General features: G+C 46.8%; 20 non-coding genes across 20 annotated transcripts in view; all 20 read left to right on the top strand.

The window, feature by feature from the left end:
- Nucleotides 1-151: 151 nt before the first annotated feature.
- Nucleotides 152-235, top strand: TRNAR-UCU (transfer RNA arginine (anticodon UCU)). The gene is given in 2 exon segments: nt 152-188; nt 200-235. It is a non-coding gene; the product is annotated as a tRNA-Arg (tRNA).
- A 791-nt stretch (nt 236-1,026) lies between these two features.
- On the top strand, nt 1,027-1,100 carry TRNAN-GUU (transfer RNA asparagine (anticodon GUU)). The gene has a single exon. It is a non-coding gene; the product is annotated as a tRNA-Asn (tRNA).
- Nucleotides 1,101-1,608: 508 nt separating this feature from the next.
- Nucleotides 1,609-1,692, top strand: TRNAR-UCU (transfer RNA arginine (anticodon UCU)). The gene is given in 2 exon segments: nt 1,609-1,645; nt 1,657-1,692. It is a non-coding gene; the product is annotated as a tRNA-Arg (tRNA).
- A 791-nt stretch (nt 1,693-2,483) lies between these two features.
- On the top strand, nt 2,484-2,557 carry TRNAN-GUU (transfer RNA asparagine (anticodon GUU)). The gene has a single exon. It is a non-coding gene; the product is annotated as a tRNA-Asn (tRNA).
- Nucleotides 2,558-3,061: 504 nt separating this feature from the next.
- On the top strand, nt 3,062-3,145 carry TRNAR-UCU (transfer RNA arginine (anticodon UCU)). The gene is given in 2 exon segments: nt 3,062-3,098; nt 3,110-3,145. It is a non-coding gene; the product is annotated as a tRNA-Arg (tRNA).
- A 791-nt stretch (nt 3,146-3,936) lies between these two features.
- Nucleotides 3,937-4,010, top strand: TRNAN-GUU (transfer RNA asparagine (anticodon GUU)). Its single transcript has one exon. It is a non-coding gene; the product is annotated as a tRNA-Asn (tRNA).
- Nucleotides 4,011-4,517: 507 nt separating this feature from the next.
- TRNAR-UCU (transfer RNA arginine (anticodon UCU)) lies at nt 4,518-4,601 on the top strand. Its single transcript is given in 2 exon segments — nt 4,518-4,554; nt 4,566-4,601. It is a non-coding gene; the product is annotated as a tRNA-Arg (tRNA).
- A 791-nt stretch (nt 4,602-5,392) lies between these two features.
- TRNAN-GUU (transfer RNA asparagine (anticodon GUU)) lies at nt 5,393-5,466 on the top strand. Its single transcript has one exon. It is a non-coding gene; the product is annotated as a tRNA-Asn (tRNA).
- A 507-nt stretch (nt 5,467-5,973) lies between these two features.
- On the top strand, nt 5,974-6,057 carry TRNAR-UCU (transfer RNA arginine (anticodon UCU)). Its single transcript is given in 2 exon segments — nt 5,974-6,010; nt 6,022-6,057. It is a non-coding gene; the product is annotated as a tRNA-Arg (tRNA).
- Nucleotides 6,058-6,848: 791 nt separating this feature from the next.
- TRNAN-GUU (transfer RNA asparagine (anticodon GUU)) lies at nt 6,849-6,922 on the top strand. The gene has a single exon. It is a non-coding gene; the product is annotated as a tRNA-Asn (tRNA).
- Nucleotides 6,923-7,429: 507 nt separating this feature from the next.
- On the top strand, nt 7,430-7,513 carry TRNAR-UCU (transfer RNA arginine (anticodon UCU)). Its single transcript is given in 2 exon segments — nt 7,430-7,466; nt 7,478-7,513. It is a non-coding gene; the product is annotated as a tRNA-Arg (tRNA).
- A 791-nt stretch (nt 7,514-8,304) lies between these two features.
- On the top strand, nt 8,305-8,378 carry TRNAN-GUU (transfer RNA asparagine (anticodon GUU)). Its single transcript has one exon. It is a non-coding gene; the product is annotated as a tRNA-Asn (tRNA).
- A 507-nt stretch (nt 8,379-8,885) lies between these two features.
- TRNAR-UCU (transfer RNA arginine (anticodon UCU)) lies at nt 8,886-8,969 on the top strand. The gene is given in 2 exon segments: nt 8,886-8,922; nt 8,934-8,969. It is a non-coding gene; the product is annotated as a tRNA-Arg (tRNA).
- Nucleotides 8,970-9,760: 791 nt separating this feature from the next.
- On the top strand, nt 9,761-9,834 carry TRNAN-GUU (transfer RNA asparagine (anticodon GUU)). The gene has a single exon. It is a non-coding gene; the product is annotated as a tRNA-Asn (tRNA).
- Nucleotides 9,835-10,340: 506 nt separating this feature from the next.
- On the top strand, nt 10,341-10,424 carry TRNAR-UCU (transfer RNA arginine (anticodon UCU)). Its single transcript is given in 2 exon segments — nt 10,341-10,377; nt 10,389-10,424. It is a non-coding gene; the product is annotated as a tRNA-Arg (tRNA).
- A 791-nt stretch (nt 10,425-11,215) lies between these two features.
- On the top strand, nt 11,216-11,289 carry TRNAN-GUU (transfer RNA asparagine (anticodon GUU)). Its single transcript has one exon. It is a non-coding gene; the product is annotated as a tRNA-Asn (tRNA).
- A 510-nt stretch (nt 11,290-11,799) lies between these two features.
- On the top strand, nt 11,800-11,883 carry TRNAR-UCU (transfer RNA arginine (anticodon UCU)). The gene is given in 2 exon segments: nt 11,800-11,836; nt 11,848-11,883. It is a non-coding gene; the product is annotated as a tRNA-Arg (tRNA).
- Nucleotides 11,884-12,675: 792 nt separating this feature from the next.
- Nucleotides 12,676-12,749, top strand: TRNAN-GUU (transfer RNA asparagine (anticodon GUU)). The gene has a single exon. It is a non-coding gene; the product is annotated as a tRNA-Asn (tRNA).
- A 510-nt stretch (nt 12,750-13,259) lies between these two features.
- TRNAR-UCU (transfer RNA arginine (anticodon UCU)) lies at nt 13,260-13,343 on the top strand. Its single transcript is given in 2 exon segments — nt 13,260-13,296; nt 13,308-13,343. It is a non-coding gene; the product is annotated as a tRNA-Arg (tRNA).
- Nucleotides 13,344-14,135: 792 nt separating this feature from the next.
- TRNAN-GUU (transfer RNA asparagine (anticodon GUU)) overlaps nt 14,136-14,187 on the top strand; it is a 74-nt gene continuing 22 nt past the window's right edge. The window contains exon 1 of the tRNA in view: nt 14,136-14,187. This exon is cut by the window's right edge and continues 22 nt beyond it. This is a non-coding gene — a tRNA (tRNA-Asn).

The following is a 14,187-nucleotide window of genomic DNA, read 5'->3' as shown; positions in this document are numbered from 1 at the left end:
CTGATCAGCAATTTTAGCACATTCCCAGCATTCAAGAGTTTCCAAAGTTGAGGGCTTTTTTTTTTTTTTTTTTTTAAGTATAGATGTCACAAAAGTGAGATGCACTGGCCTTTTCACAGCCAAAAATTGACTATGCAAGAGGCTTAAGAGTGGCTCTGTGGCGCAATGGATAGCGCATTGGACTTCTAGAGTGAAAGTGATTCAAAGGTTGTGGGTTCGAGTCCCACCAGAGTCGTACTTTCTAGCACACTGTGGTAGCTTGTTGTGTGCTCTTAGGCAAAAAACCTGCCTAGGACTTCATTTGTTATCGTAGCCCTGCCTTGAAGCTTTTTAAGGCGACTGATTTAGCATTCAGTTTTGATCTGCAGTGCAAAGGGAAGAGCCCTTTTCTAAATGGCATATTAGAAAAAACTTTCTGACGGTGAGAGTGATCAATGAGTGGTACAGGTTACCACGGGTGGTGATGAGTTCTCCTTCCATGGAAGTGTTCAAACAAAGGCTGGACAAAGATCTGTCTGGAATGATTTAGGTAATCCTGCACTGAGCAGGTGCTTGGACCCGATGACCCTTCCAACTCTACCATTCTATGATCTTCTGTATTTAGGCATGTATCTCTGCATTGACAGAGAAGAGGACATTTTTTAAGAAACAAAGCGATTTCTCAAATTGGGCTGTCCAGGAAGATGTTGATGTGGTAGGGACTGCAAAAACCAAGCTTCCTAGCAGAGGATGGTTTCAATCCATCGACCTCTGGGTTATGGGCCCAGCACGCTTCCGCTGCGCCACTCTGCTGCATTGGGGTAGCTTACAAGGTGCTGGTGAGGCAAAGCTGAGGAAGCCTCTGACTGTTACTAAGCCGCTAACAGGGAGCCACTCTCCGTGGGCAGTTGGGTACTCTTTTGAGTCACGCTGTTGTGTTCTAGTTTATCTCTTCTTTTCCTTTTTTTGATATTATTGTTTAGGTAGTCACCTGAGAGAATATAGTTGACCTGACTGAGGATTTGGCCAGCGGCACAATGTGTGGTTGTCTCTGTGGCGCAATCGGTTAGCGCGTTCGGCTGTTAACCGAAAGGTTGGTGGTTCAAGCCCACCCAGGGACGGGCTTGCCTTTTGTTTGCGCCGTATGTTACACGTAAAGACGTGGCTGTCAGTGTGTCTGAGCCGTTTAAAAGCTTCAAAATGGTAATGCTAGCCAAAAAGGTCCTTCGAGCCGGAATTGAACCAGCGACCTAAGGATTGCTAATTTGCTTCTACAGTCCTCCGCTCTACCAGCTGAGCTATCGAAGGCCAGTTCTTTGAGCGCCAAAGATAAAAAGGCCATCATGCTAGAGTTTCAAAGCGCTGGCAAGTAAAGATGTTGGAGGATGCAGGCATCGATCCCGCTACCTCTCGCATGCGAAGCGAGCGCTCTACCATGTGAGCTAATCCCCCTTGCCTGCTGCTTCCACCTGTCTACTCTGATCAGCAATTTTAGCACATTCCCAGCATTCAAGAGTTTCCAAAGTTGAGGGCTTTTTTTTTTTTTTTTTTTTAAGTATAGATGTCACAAAAGTGAGATGCACTGGCCTTTTCACAGCCAAAAATTGACTATGCAAGAGGCTTAAGAGTGGCTCTGTGGCGCAATGGATAGCGCATTGGACTTCTAGAGTGAAAGTGATTCAAAGGTTGTGGGTTCGAGTCCCACCAGAGTCGTACTTTCTAGCACACTGTGGTAGCTTGTTGTGTGCTCTTAGGCAAAAAACCTGCCTAGGACTTCATTTGTTATCGTAGCCCTGCCTTGAAGCTTTTTAAGGCGACTGATTTAGCATTCAGTTTTGATCTGCAGTGCAAAGGGAAGAGCCCTTTTCTAAATGGCATATTAGAAAAAACTTTCTGACGGTGAGAGTGATCAATGAGTGGTACAGGTTACCACGGGTGGTGATGAGTTCTCCTTCCATGGAAGTGTTCAAACAAAGGCTGGACAAAGATCTGTCTGGAATGATTTAGGTAATCCTGCACTGAGCAGGTGCTTGGACCCGATGACCCTTCCAACTCTACCATTCTATGATCTTCTGTATTTAGGCATGTATCTCTGCATTGACAGAGAAGAGGACATTTTTTAAGAAACAAAGCGATTTCTCAAATTGGGCTGTCCAGGAAGATGTTGATGTGGTAGGGACTGCAAAAACCAAGCTTCCTAGCAGAGGATGGTTTCGATCCATCGACCTCTGGGTTATGGGCCCAGCACGCTTCCGCTGCGCCACTCTGCTGCATTGGGGTAGCTTACAAGGTGCTGGTGAGGCAAAGCTGAGGAAGCCTCTGACTGTTACTAAGCCGCTAACAGGGAGCCACTCTCCGTGGGCAGTTGGGTACTCTTTTGAGTCACGCTGTTGTGTTCTAGTTTATCTCTTCTTTTCCTTTTTTTGATATTATTGTTTAGGTAGTCACCTGAGAGAATATAGTTGACCTGACTGAGGATTTGGCCAGCGGCACAATGTGTGGTTGTCTCTGTGGCGCAATCGGTTAGCGCGTTCGGCTGTTAACCGAAAGGTTGGTGGTTCAAGCCCACCCAGGGACGGGCTTGCCTTTTGTTTGCGCCGTATGTTACACGTAAAGACGTGGCTGTCAGTGTGTCTGAGCCGTTTAAAAGCTTCAAAATGGTAATGCTAGCCAAAAAGGTCCTTCGAGCCGGAATTGAACCAGCGACCTAAGGATTGCTAATTTGCTTCTACAGTCCTCCGCTCTACCAGCTGAGCTATCGAAGGCCAGTTCTTTGAGCGCCAAAGATAAAAAGGCCATCATGCTAGAGTTTCAAAGCGCTGGCAAGTAAAGATGTTGGAGGATGCAGGCATCGATCCCGCTACCTCTCGCATGCGAAGCGAGCGCTCTACCATGTGAGCTAATCCCCCTTGCCTGCTGCTTCCACCTGTCTACTCTGATCAGCAATTTTAGCACATTCCCAGCATTCAAGAGTTTCCAAAGTTGAGGGCTTTTTTTTTTTTTTTTAAGTATAGATGTCACAAAAGTGAGATGCACTGGCCTTTTCACAGCCAAAAATTGACTATGCGGAAGGCTTAAGAGTGGCTCTGTGGCGCAATGGATAGCGCATTGGACTTCTAGAGTGAAAGTGATTCAAAGGTTGTGGGTTCGAGTCCCACCAGAGTCGTACTTTCTAGCGCACTGTGGTAGCTTGTTGTGTGCTCTTAGGCAAAAAACCTGCCTAGGACTTCATTTGTTATCGTAGCCCTGCCTTGAAGCTTTTTAAGGCGACTGATTTAGCATTCAGTTTTGATCTGCAGTGCAAAGGGAAGAGCCCTTTTCTAAATGGCATATTAGAAAAAACTTTCTGACGGTGAGAGTGATCAATGAGTGGTACAGGTTACCACGGGTGGTGATGAGTTCTCCTTCCATGGAAGTGTTCAAACAAAGGCTGGACAAAGATCTGTCTGGAATGATTTAGGTAATCCTGCACTGAGCAGGTGCTTGGACCCGATGACCCTTCCAACTCTACCATTCTATGATCTTCTGTATTTAGGCATGTATCTCTGCATTGACAGAGAAGAGGACATTTTTTAAGAAACAAAGCGATTTCTCAAATTGGGCTGTCCAGGAAGATGTTGATGTGGTAGGGACTGCAAAAACCAAGCTTCCTAGCAGAGGATGGTTTCGATCCATCGACCTCTGGGTTATGGGCCCAGCACGCTTCCGCTGCGCCACTCTGCTGCATTGGGGTAGCTTACAAGGTGCTGGTGAGGCAAAGCTGAGGAAGCCTCTGACTGTTACTAAGCCGCTAACAGGGAGCCACTCTCCGTGGGCAGTTGGGTACTCTTTTGAGTCACGCTGTTGTGTTCTAGTTTATCTCTTCTTTTCCTTTTTTTGATATTATTGTTTAGGTAGTCACCTGAGAGAATATAGTTGACCTGACTGAGGATTTGGCCAGCGGCACAATGTGTGGTTGTCTCTGTGGCGCAATCGGTTAGCGCGTTCGGCTGTTAACCGAAAGGTTGGTGGTTCAAGCCCACCCAGGGACGGGCTTGCCTTTTGTTTGCGCCGTATGTTACACGTAAAGACGTGGCTGTCAGTGTGTCTGAGCTGTTTAAAAGCTTCAAAATGGTAATGCTAGCCAAAAAGGTCCTTCGAGCCGGAATTGAACCAGCGACCTAAGGATTGCTAATTTGCTTCTACAGTCCTCCGCTCTACCAGCTGAGCTATCGAAGGCCAGTTCTTTGAGCGCCAAAGATAAAAAGGCCATCATGCTAGAGTTTCAAAGCGCTGGCAAGTAAAGATGTTGGAGGATGCAGGCATCGATCCCGCTACCTCTCGCATGCGAAGCGAGCGCTCTACCATGTGAGCTAATCCCCCTTGCCTGCTGCTTCCACCTGTCTACTCTGATCAGCAATTTTAGCACATTCCCAGCATTCAAGAGTTTCCAAAGTTGAGGGCTTTTTTTTTTTTTTTTTTTAAGTATAGATGTCACAAAAGTGAGATGCACTGGCCTTTTCACAGCCAAAAATTGACTATGCGGAAGGCTTAAGAGTGGCTCTGTGGCGCAATGGATAGCGCATTGGACTTCTAGAGTGAAAGTGATTCAAAGGTTGTGGGTTCGAGTCCCACCAGAGTCGTACTTTCTAGCGCACTGTGGTAGCTTGTTGTGTGCTCTTAGGCAAAAAACCTGCCTAGGACTTCATTTGTTATCGTAGCCCTGCCTTGAAGCTTTTTAAGGCGACTGATTTAGCATTCAGTTTTGATCTGCAGTGCAAAGGGAAGAGCCCTTTTCTAAATGGCATATTAGAAAAAACTTTCTGACGGTGAGAGTGATCAATGAGTGGTACAGGTTACCACGGGTGGTGATGAGTTCTCCTTCCATGGAAGTGTTCAAACAAAGGCTGGACAAAGATCTGTCTGGAATGATTTAGGTAATCCTGCACTGAGCAGGTGCTTGGACCCGATGACCCTTCCAACTCGACCATTCTATGATCTTCTGTATTTAGGCATGTATGTCTGCATTGACAGAGAAGAGGACATTTTTTAAGAAACAAAGCGATTTCTCAAATTGGGCTGTCCAGGAAGATGTTGATGTGGTAGGGACTGCAAAAACCAAGCTTCCTAGCAGAGGATGGTTTCGATCCATCGACCTCTGGGTTATGGGCCCAGCACGCTTCCGCTGCGCCACTCTGCTGCATTGGGATAGCTTACAAGGTGCTGGTGAGGCAAAGCTGAGGAAGCCTCTGACTGTTACTAAGCCGCTAACAGGGAGCCACTCTCCGTGGGCAGTTGGGTACTCTTTTGAGTCACGCTGTTGTGTTCTAGTTTATCTCTTCTTTTCCTTTTTTTGATATTATTGTTTAGGTAGTCACCTGAGAGAATATAGTTGACCTGACTGAGGATTTGGCCAGCGGCACAATGTGTGGTTGTCTCTGTGGCGCAATCGGTTAGCGCGTTCGGCTGTTAACCGAAAGGTTGGTGGTTCAAGCCCACCCAGGGACGGGCTTGCCTTTTGTTTGCGCCGTATGTTACACGTAAAGACGTGGCTGTCAGTGTGTCTGAGCCGTTTAAAACCTTTAAAATGGTAATGCTAGCCAAAAAGGTCCTTCGAGCCGGAATTGAACCAGCGACCTAAGGATTGCTAATTTGCTTCTACAGTCCTCCGCTCTACCAGCTGAGCTATCGAAGGCCAGTTCTTTGAGCGCCAAAGATAAAAAGGCCATCATGCTAGAGTTTCAAAGCGCTGGCAAGTAAAGATGTTGGAGGATGCAGGCATCGATCCCGCTACCTCTCGCATGCGAAGCGAGCGCTCTACCATGTGAGCTAATCCCCCTTGCCTGCTGCTTCCACCTGTCTACTCTGATCAGCAATTTTAGCACATTCCCAGCATTCAAGAGTTTCCAAAGTTGAGGGCTTTTTTTTTTTTTTTTTTTAAGTATAGATGTCACAAAAGTGAGATGCACTGGCCTTTTCACAGCCAAAAATTGACTATGCGGAAGGCTTAAGAGTGGCTCTGTGGCGCAATGGATAGCGCATTGGACTTCTAGAGTGAAAGTGATTCAAAGGTTGTGGGTTCGAGTCCCACCAGAGTCGTACTTTCTAGCGCACTGTGGTAGCTTGTTGTGTGCTCTTAGGCAAAAAACCTGCCTAGGACTTCATTTGTTATCGTAGCCCTGCCTTGAAGCTTTTTAAGGCGACTGATTTAGCATTCAGTTTTGATCTGCAGTGCAAAGGGAAGAGCCCTTTTCTAAATGGCATATTAGAAAAAACTTTCTGACGGTGAGAGTGATCAATGAGTGGTACAGGTTACCACGGGTGGTGATGAGTTCTCCTTCCATGGAAGTGTTCAAACAAAGGCTGGACAAAGATCTGTCTGGAATGATTTAGGTAATCCTGCACTGAGCAGGTGCTTGGACCCGATGACCCTTCCAACTCGACCATTCTATGATCTTCTGTATTTAGGCATGTATGTCTGCATTGACAGAGAAGAGGACATTTTTTAAGAAACAAAGCGATTTCTCAAATTGGGCTGTCCAGGAAGATGTTGATGTGGTAGGGACTGCAAAAACCAAGCTTCCTAGCAGAGGATGGTTTCGATCCATCGACCTCTGGGTTATGGGCCCAGCACGCTTCCGCTGCGCCACTCTGCTGCATTGGGATAGCTTACAAGGTGCTGGTGAGGCAAAGCTGAGGAAGCCTCTGACTGTTACTAAGCCGCTAACAGGGAGCCACTCTCCGTGGGCAGTTGGGTACTCTTTTGAGTCACGCTGTTGTGTTCTAGTTTATCTCTTCTTTTCCTTTTTTTGATATTATTGTTTAGGTAGTCACCTGAGAGAATATAGTTGACCTGACTGAGGATTTGGCCAGCGGCACAATGTGTGGTTGTCTCTGTGGCGCAATCGGTTAGCGCGTTCGGCTGTTAACCGAAAGGTTGGTGGTTCAAGCCCACCCAGGGACGGGCTTGCCTTTTGTTTGCGCCGTATGTTACACGTAAAGACGTGGCTGTCAGTGTGTCTGAGCCGTTTAAAAGCTTCAAAATGGTAATGCTAGCCAAAAAGGTCCTTCGAGCCGGAATTGAACCAGCGACCTAAGGATTGCTAATTTGCTTCTACAGTCCTCCGCTCTACCAGCTGAGCTATCGAAGGCCAGTTCTTTGAGCGCCAAAGATAAAAAGGCCATCATGCTAGAGTTTCAAAGCGCTGGCAAGTAAAGATGTTGGAGGATGCAGGCATCGATCCCGCTACCTCTCGCATGCGAAGCGAGCGCTCTACCATGTGAGCTAATCCCCCTTGCCTGCTGCTTCCACCTGTCTACTCTGATCAGCAATTTTAGCACATTCCCAGCATTCAAGAGTTTCCAAAGTTGAGGGCTTTTTTTTTTTTTTTTTTTAAGTATAGATGTCACAAAAGTGAGATGCACTGGCCTTTTCACAGCCAAAAATTGACTATGCGGAAGGCTTAAGAGTGGCTCTGTGGCGCAATGGATAGCGCATTGGACTTCTAGAGTGAAAGTGATTCAAAGGTTGTGGGTTCGAGTCCCACCAGAGTCGTACTTTCTAGCGCACTGTGGTAGCTTGTTGTGTGCTCTTAGGCAAAAAACCTGCCTAGGACTTCATTTGTTATCGTAGCCCTGCCTTGAAGCTTTTTAAGGCGACTGATTTAGCATTCAGTTTTGATCTGCAGTGCAAAGGGAAGAGCCCTTTTCTAAATGGCATATTAGAAAAAACTTTCTGACGGTGAGAGTGATCAATGAGTGGTACAGGTTACCACGGGTGGTGATGAGTTCTCCTTCCATGGAAGTGTTCAAACAAAGGCTGGACAAAGATCTGTCTGGAATGATTTAGGTAATCCTGCACTGAGCAGGTGCTTGGACCCGATGACCCTTCCAACTCGACCATTCTATGATCTTCTGTATTTAGGCATGTATGTCTGCATTGACAGAGAAGAGGACATTTTTTAAGAAACAAAGCGATTTCTCAAATTGGGCTGTCCAGGAAGATGTTGATGTGGTAGGGACTGCAAAAACCAAGCTTCCTAGCAGAGGATGGTTTCAATCCATCGACCTCTGGGTTATGGGCCCAGCACGCTTCCGCTGCGCCACTCTGCTGCATTGGGATAGCTTACAAGGTGCTGGTGAGGCAAAGCTGAGGAAGCCTCTGACTGTTACTAAGCCGCTAACAGGGAGCCACTCTCCGTGGGCAGTTGGGTACTCTTTTGAGTCACGCTGTTGTGTTCTAGTTTATCTCTTCTTTTCCTTTTTTTGATATTATTGTTTAGGTAGTCACCTGAGAGAATATAGTTGACCTGACTGAGGATTTGGCCAGCGGCACAATGTGTGGTTGTCTCTGTGGCGCAATCGGTTAGCGCGTTCGGCTGTTAACCGAAAGGTTGGTGGTTCAAGCCCACCCAGGGACGGGCTTGCCTTTTGTTTGCGCCGTATGTTACACGTAAAGACGTGGCTGTCAGTGTGTCTGAGCCGTTTAAAAGCTTCAAAATGGTAATGCTAGCCAAAAAGGTCCTTCGAGCCGGAATTGAACCAGCGACCTAAGGATTGCTAATTTGCTTCTACAGTCCTCCGCTCTACCAGCTGAGCTATCGAAGGCCACTTCTTTGAGCGCCAAAGATAAAAAGGCCATCATGCTAGAGTTTCAAAGCGCTGGCAAGTAAAGATGTTGGAGGATGCAGGCATCGATCCCGCTACCTCTCGCATGCGAAGCGAGCGCTCTACCATGTGAGCTAATCCCCCTTGCCTGCTGCTTCCACCTGTCTACTCTGATCAGCAATTTTAGCACATTCCCAGCATTCAAGAGTTTCCAAAGTTGAGGGCTTTTTTTTTTTTTTTTTTTAAGTATAGATGTCACAAAAGTGAGATGCACTGGCCTTTTCACAGCCAAAAATTGACTATGCGGAAGGCTTAAGAGTGGCTCTGTGGCGCAATGGATAGCGCATTGGACTTCTAGAGTGAAAGTGATTCAAAGGTTGTGGGTTCGAGTCCCACCAGAGTCGTACTTTCTAGCGCACTGTGGTAGCTTGTTGTGTGCTCTTAGGCAAAAAACCTGCCTAGGACTTCATTTGTTATCGTAGCCCTGCCTTGAAGCTTTTTAAGGCGACTGATTTAGCATTCAGTTTTGATCTGCAGTGCAAAGGGAAGAGCCCTTTTCTAAATGGCATATTAGAAAAAACTTTCTGACGGTGAGAGTGATCAATGAGTGGTACAGGTTACCACGGGTGGTGATGAGTTCTCCTTCCATGGAAGTGTTCAAACAAAGGCTGGACAAAGATCTGTCTGGAATGATTTAGGTAATCCTGCACTGAGCAGGTGCTTGGACCCGATGACCCTTCCAACTCTACCATTCTATGATCTTCTGTATTTAGGCATGTATGTCTGCATTGACAGAGAAGAGGACATTTTTTAAGAAACAAAGCGATTTCTCAAATTGGGCTGTCCAGGAAGATGTTGATGTGGTAGGGACTGCAAAAACCAAGCTTCCTAGCAGAGGATGGTTTCGATCCATCGACCTCTGGGTTATGGGCCCAGCACGCTTCCGCTGCGCCACTCTGCTGCATTGGGATAGCTTACAAGGTGCTGGTGAGGCAAAGCTGAGGAAGCCTCTGACTGTTACTAAGCCGCTAACAGGGAGCCACTCTCCGTGGGCAGTTGGGTACTCTTTTGAGTCACGCTGTTGTGTTCTAGTTTATCTCTTCTTTTCCTTTTTTTGATATTATTGTTTAGGTAGTCACCTGAGAGAATATAGTTGACCTGACTGAGGATTTGGCCAGCGGCACAATGTGTGGTTGTCTCTGTGGCGCAATCGGTTAGCGCGTTCGGCTGTTAACCGAAAGGTTGGTGGTTCAAGCCCACCCAGGGACGGGCTTGCCTTTTGTTTGCGCCGTATGTTACACGTAAAGACGTGGCTGTCAGTGTGTCTGAGCCGTTTAAAAGCTTCAAAATGGTAATGCTAGCCAAAAAGGTCCTTCGAGCCGGAATTGAACCAGCGACCTAAGGATTGCTAATTTGCTTCTACAGTCCTCCGCTCTACCAGCTGAGCTATCGAAGGCCAGTTCTTTGAGCGCCAAAGATAAAAAGGCCATCATGCTAGAGTTTCAAAGCGCTGGCAAGTAAAGATGTTGGAGGATGCAGGCATCGATCCCGCTACCTCTTGCATGCGAAGCGAGCGCTCTACCATGTGAGCTAATCCCCCTTGCCTGCTGCTTCCACCTGTCTACTCTGATCAGCAATTTTAGCACATTCCCAGCATTCAAGAGTTTCCAAAGTTGAGGGCTTTTTTTTTTTTTTTTTTAAGTATAGATGTCACAAAAGTGAGATGCACTGGCCTTTTCACAGCCAAAAATTGACTATGCGGAAGGCTTAAGAGTGGCTCTGTGGCGCAATGGATAGCGCATTGGACTTCTAGAGTGAAAGTGATTCAAAGGTTGTGGGTTCGAGTCCCACCAGAGTCGTAATTTCTAGCGCACTGTGGTAGCTTGTTGTGTGCTCTTAGGCAAAAAACCTGCCTAGGACTTCATTTGTTATCGTAGCCCTGCCTTGAAGCTTTTTAAGGCGACTGATTTAGCATTCAGTTTTGATCTGCAGTGCAAAGGGAAGAGCCCTTTTCTAAATGGCATATTAGAAAAAACTTTCTGACGGTGAGAGTGATCAATGAGTGGTACAGGTTACCACGGGTGGTGATGAGTTCTCCTTCCATGGAAGTGTTCAAACAAAGGCTGGACAAAGATCTGTCTGGAATGATTTAGGTAATCCTGCACTGAGCAGGTGCTTGGACCCGATGACCCTTCCAACTCTACCATTCTATGATCTTCTGTATTTAGGCATGTATGTCTGCATTGACAGAGAAGAGGACATTTTTTAAGAAACAAAGCGATTTCTCAAATTGGGCTGTCCAGGAAGATGTTGATGTGGTAGGGACTGCAAAAACCAAGCTTCCTAGCAGAGGATGGTTTCGATCCATCGACCTCTGGGTTATGGGCCCAGCACGCTTCCGCTGCGCCACTCTGCTGCATTGGGATAGCTTACAAGGTGCTGGTGAGGCAAAGCTGAGGAAGCCTCTGACTGTTACTAAGCCGCTAACAGGGAGCCACTCTCCGTGGGCAGTTGGGTACTCTTTTGAGTCACGCTGTTGTGTTCTAGTTTATCTCTTCTTTTCCTTTTTTTGATATTATTGTTTAGGTAGTCACCTGAGAGAATATAGTTGACCTGACTGAGGATTTGGCCAGCGGCACAATGTGTGGTTGTCTCTGTGGCGCAATCGGTTAGCGCGTTCGGCTGTTAACCGAAAGGTTGGTGGTTCAAGCCCACCCAGGGACGGGCTTGCCTTTTGTTTGCGCCGTATGTTACACGTAAAGACGTGGCTGTCAGTGTGTCTGAGCCGTTTAAAAGCTTCAAAATGGTAATGCTAGCCAAAAAGGTCCTTCGAGCCGGAATTGAACCAGCGACCTAAGGATTGCTAATTTGCTTCTACAGTCCTCCGCTCTACCAGCTGAGCTATCGAAGGCCAGTTCTTTGAGCGCCAAAGATAAAAAGGCCATCATGCTAGAGTTTCAAAGCGCTGGCAAGTAAAGATGTTGGAGGATGCAGGCATCGATCCCGCTACCTCTCGCATGCGAAGCGAGCGCTCTACCATGTGAGCTAATCCCCCTTGCCTGCTGCTTCCACCTGTCTACTCTGATCAGCAATTTTAGCACATTCCCAGCATTCAAGAGTTTCCAAAGTTGAGGGCTTTTTTTTTTTTTTTTTTTTTTAAGTATAGATGTCACAAAAGTGAGATGCACTGGCCTTTTCACAGCCAAAAATTGACTATGCGGAAGGCTTAAGAGTGGCTCTGTGGCGCAATGGATAGCGCATTGGACTTCTAGAGTGAAAGTGATTCAAAGGTTGTGGGTTCGAGTCCCACCAGAGTCGTACTTTCTAGCGCACTGTGGTAGCTTGTTGTGTGCTCTTAGGCAAAAAACCTGCCTAGGACTTCATTTGTTATCGTAGCCCTGCCTTGAAGCTTTTTAAGGCGACTGATTTAGCATTCAGTTTTGATCTGCAGTGCAAAGGGAAGAGCCCTTTTCTAAATGGCATATTAGAAAAAACTTTCTGACGGTGAGAGTGATCAATGAGTGGTACAGGTTACCACGGGTGGTGATGAGTTCTCCTTCCATGGAAGTGTTCAAACAAAGGCTGGACAAAGATCTGTCTGGAATGATTTAGGTAATCCTGCACTGAGCAGGTGCTTGGACCCGATGACCCTTCCAACTCTACCATTCTATGATCTTCTGTATTTAGGCATGTATGTCTGCATTGACAGAGAAGAGGACATTTTTTAAGAAACAAAGCGATTTCTCAAATTGGGCTGTCCAGGAAGATGTTGATGTGGTAGGGACTGCAAAAACCAAGCTTCCTAGCAGAGGATGGTTTCGATCCATCGACCTCTGGGTTATGGGCCCAGCACGCTTCCGCTGCGCCACTCTGCTGCATTGGGATAGCTTACAAGGTGCTGGTGAGGCAAAGCTGAGGAAGCCTCTGACTGTTACTAAGCCGCTAACAGGGAGCCACTCTCCGTGGGCAGTTGGGTACTCTTTTGAGTCACGCTGTTGTGTTCTAGTTTATCTCTTCTTTTCCTTTTTTTTGATATTATTGTTTAGGTAGTCACCTGAGAGAATATAGTTGACCTGACTGAGGATTTGGCCAGCGGCACAATGTGTGGTTGTCTCTGTGGCGCAATCGGTTAGCGCGTTCGGCTGTTAACCGAAAGGTTGGTGGTTCAAGCCCACCCAGGGACGGGCTTGCCTTTTGTTTGCGCCGTATGTTACACGTAAAGACGTGGCTGTCAGTGTGTCTGAGCCGTTTAAAAGCTTCAAAATGGTAATGCTAGCCAAAAAGGTCCTTCGAGCCGGAATTGAACCAGCGACCTAAGGATTGCTAATTTGCTTCTACAGTCCTCCGCTCTACCAGCTGAGCTATCGAAGGCCAGTTCTTTGAGCGCCAAAGATAAAAAGGCCATCATGCTAGAGTTTCAAAGCGCTGGCAAGTAAAGATGTTGGAGGATGCAGGCATCGATCCCGCTACCTCTCGCATGCGAAGCGAGCGCTCTACCATGTGAGCTAATCCCCCTTGCCTGCTGCTTCCACCTGTCTACTCTGATCAGCAATTTTAGCACATTCCCAGCATTCAAGAGTTTCCAAAGTTGAGGGCTTTTTTTTTTTTTTTTTTTTTTAAGTATAGATGTCACAAAAGTGAGATGCACTGGCCTTTTCACAGCCAAAAATTGACTATGCGGAAGGCTTAAGAGTGGCTCTGTGGCGCAATGGATAGCGCATTGGACTTCTAGAGTGAAAGTGATTCAAAGGTTGTGGGTTCGAGTCCCACCAGAGTCGTACTTTCTAGCGCACTGTGGTAGCTTGTTGTGTGCTCTTAGGCAAAAAACCTGCCTAGGACTTCATTTGTTATCGTAGCCCTGCCTTGAAGCTTTTTAAGGCGACTGATTTAGCATTCAGTTTTGATCTGCAGTGCAAAGGGAAGAGCCCTTTTCTAAATGGCATATTAGAAAAAACTTTCTGACGGTGAGAGTGATCAATGAGTGGTACAGGTTACCACGGGTGGTGATGAGTTCTCCTTCCATGGAAGTGTTCAAACAAAGGCTGGACAAAGATCTGTCTGGAATGATTTAGGTAATCCTGCACTGAGCAGGTGCTTGGACCCGATGACCCTTCCAACTCTACCATTCTATGATCTTCTGTATTTAGGCATGTATGTCTGCATTGACAGAGAAGAGGACATTTTTTAAGAAACAAAGCGATTTCTCAAATTGGGCTGTCCAGGAAGATGTTGATGTGGTAGGGACTGCAAAAACCAAGCTTCCTAGCAGAGGATGGTTTCGATCCATCGACCTCTGGGTTATGGGCCCAGCACGCTTCCGCTGCGCCACTCTGCTGCATTGGGATAGCTTACAAGGTGCTGGTGAGGCAAAGCTGAGGAAGCCTCTGACTGTTACTAAGCCGCTAACAGGGAGCCACTCTCCGTGGGCAGTTGGGTACTCTTTTGAGTCACGCTGTTGTGTTCTAGTTTATCTCTTCTTTTCCTTTTTTTTGATATTATTGTTTAGGTAGTCACCTGAGAGAATATAGTTGACCTGACTGAGGATTTGGCCAGCGGCACAATGTGTGGTTGTCTCTGTGGCGCAATCGGTTAGCGCGTTCGGCTGTTAACCGAAAGGTTGGT

The sequence above is a fragment of the Eleutherodactylus coqui genome, chromosome 1, assembly GCF_035609145.1.
Source record: "Eleutherodactylus coqui strain aEleCoq1 chromosome 1, aEleCoq1.hap1, whole genome shotgun sequence".
In the NCBI taxonomy this organism is placed as follows: Eukaryota; Metazoa; Chordata; class Amphibia; order Anura; family Eleutherodactylidae; genus Eleutherodactylus; species Eleutherodactylus coqui.
The sequence above is the reverse complement of the archived record's forward strand: the minus strand, read 5'-3'. Positions and strand labels throughout refer to the sequence as shown.